Consider the following 2,776-nt stretch of genomic DNA (forward strand, 5'->3'; position numbering starts at 1 on the left):
GGGATATGTGGAAAACATCGTGGATGGCGGCAAGTCGTGAAGGAAGTCGCAAACGATAAGCCACGGGTCCACATTCTTCAATGATTTCATATGGCCCGACATAGCGAGGTGCGAGCTTACCCCTGACTCCGAAACGTTGAACACCTCGAGTTGGAGACACTCGTAAATAGACGTGGTTACCAACCATGAACTTCAAAGGATCCCTTCTTTTATCGAAATAACTCTTTTGCCGAGACTGAGCTGCTCGGAGATTAGCTTGTACTATTTTGACTTTCTCCTCAGCCTCGACCACTAATTCGGGTCCAAATATTTGGCGTTCCCCAGTCTGAGACCAACTCAAAGGAGTTCGACACCGTCGACCATACAAGGCCTCGAAGGGTGCCATCTTCAGACTGGCCTGATAGCTGTTGTTATAAGAAAACTCCGCCAAGGATAAACATTTGTCCCAGTTCTTGTCATAATGGATGACACATGCGCGAAGCATATCTTCAAGAATTTGATTAACCCTTTCGGTCTGCCCGTCAGTCTGTGGATGGTAAGCTGAGCTTCGAATTAATTTAGTTCCGAGAGCCTCTTGGAGTTGCTCCCAAAACCTTGCCACAAACTGAGGACCACGATCCGATATAATTGTTTTGGGTATACCGTGTAGGCAGACAATTCGATCAATATAGATCTCAGCATATTTCTTGGCTCGATATTCAGTATGCACTGGAATAAAATGAGCAGTCTTTGTGAGCCTATCAACAATGATCCAAATGGAATCATGGTGCTGAGAAGTATTTGGTAAGCCCACGATGAAATCCATGCTGATATCTTCCCATTTCCAAGACGAAATTGGTAGAGGTTGGAGAGTTCCAGCAACTTTCAAGTGACTAGCTTTCACTCTCTGGCAGGTGTCACATTCTGCGACATATTTGGCAATCTCTCTCTTCATGCGAGTCCACCAAAAATTTTGTCTGAGATCTTGGTACATCTTGGTGTTACCCGGATGAATAGAAAATTTAGAGAGATGTGCTTCGTCCAGGATTTGTTTCCGCAGCTCCTGATTCTTTGGAACGACTAGGCGATCCTCGAACCACAAAATTCCTTTATGGTCCACTCGGAAACACTTATATTTATTTTCACCTTCTACTACTTGCTGCTTGATGATACCAACACTTTTGTCGTGTAATTGTGCCATGATGACCTGGTCATGGAGTGTCGGTTCCACCGAAATATGATTCAAAGAACCTTGAGGGATGATTTCTAATTTCAGCCTTTGCATTTCCGCACACAATGTGTCATTATATGACTCCATTGATAAGCAATTGCAGTGAACCTTGCGACTGAGCGCATCGGCTACAACATTCGCCTTGCCCGGATGATAATGAACCTCCAGATCATAATCTTTGATTAATTCCAGCCATCTTCGTTGCCTCATATTCAGCTCACTTTGAGTGAAAATGTATTTGAGACTCTTATGGTCGGTATAGATATTGCAATGAGTGCCCATAAGATAATGTCTCCAAAGCTTGAGAGCATGAATAACGGCGGCTAGTTCCAGATCATGAGTGGGATAATTTAGCTCGTGTGGTCGAAGAGCTCGGGAAGCATAAGCTATCACCCGATTGTCTTGCATTAGAACACAACCAAGACCAGTGCCTGAAGCATCACAATAAACGTCGTATGGCTTATTGTTGTCAGGTTGAGCCAAGACTGGTGCAGTGGTTAGATGTGCTCTCAATGTATGGAATGCTTCATCACACTTCGTGTTCCATTTAAACCTGACATCTTTTCTTAGTAGTTCTGTCATGGGCTTAGCAATTCTGGAGAAGTCCGGAATAAATCTGCGGTAATACCCCGCCAAGCCGAGAAAACTGCGGATCTGATGAACTGAAGTAGGAGGTTTCCAGTCCATCACTTCTTGTACTTTGCTGGGATCAACTGAAATGCCTTCACTAGATATAGTGTGACCCAAAAATTTGACTGTGTCCAGCCAGAATTCACACTTGGAGAATTTTGCGTACAGCTTATGATCTCTGAGACGTTGAAGAACAATGCGCAGATGTTGCTCATGTTCCGCCTCATCTTTGGAATAGATCAGAATGTCGTCAATAAAAACAACGACAAACTTGTCAAGTTCCGGCATAAATACCGAGTTCATGAGATACATAAAATAAGCCGGAGCATTGGTGAGACCGAAAGACATAACCAAGTACTCATAGAGACCATATCGGGTTGAGAAGGCGGTCTTGGGAATATCACAAGGCCGGATTTTAATTTGATGATACCCCGAACGGAGATCAATCTTGGAGAAGATCTTTGCCCCAGCCAACTGATCAAACAGTACATCAATGCGGGGAAGTGGATATTTATTTTTGATGGTCACCGCATTGAGAGGCCGGTAGTCAACACACAACCTCAGACTGTCATCCTTCTTCTTTACGAACAGTGCTGGGCAACCCCATGGTGAAGCACTTGGGCGAATAAAACCCTTGTCCAGAAGTTCTTGCAGCTGGATTTTTAATTCGGCTAATTCTTTGGGCGGCATTCGATACGGCCTTTTTGAAATAGGGGCTGTACCAGGCTGAAGTTCAATGATAAATTCGATATCCCGATCTGGCGGCATACCAGGTAAATCATCCGGAAACACATCTGCATACTCACGGACTACCGGAATATCTTCGAGACGAGTATCTTTCATGGCATAGGCACAAGAGTTCTTGCATTGGTGATGAGGTAAATATAGAACCGAATGACCATGAGTTGGAGAATTTATTTCGACAGCTCGGGAAGA

Source organism: Panicum virgatum, chromosome 2K (genome assembly GCF_016808335.1).
Source record: "Panicum virgatum strain AP13 chromosome 2K, P.virgatum_v5, whole genome shotgun sequence".
Classification (NCBI taxonomy): Eukaryota; Viridiplantae; Streptophyta; class Magnoliopsida; order Poales; family Poaceae; genus Panicum; species Panicum virgatum.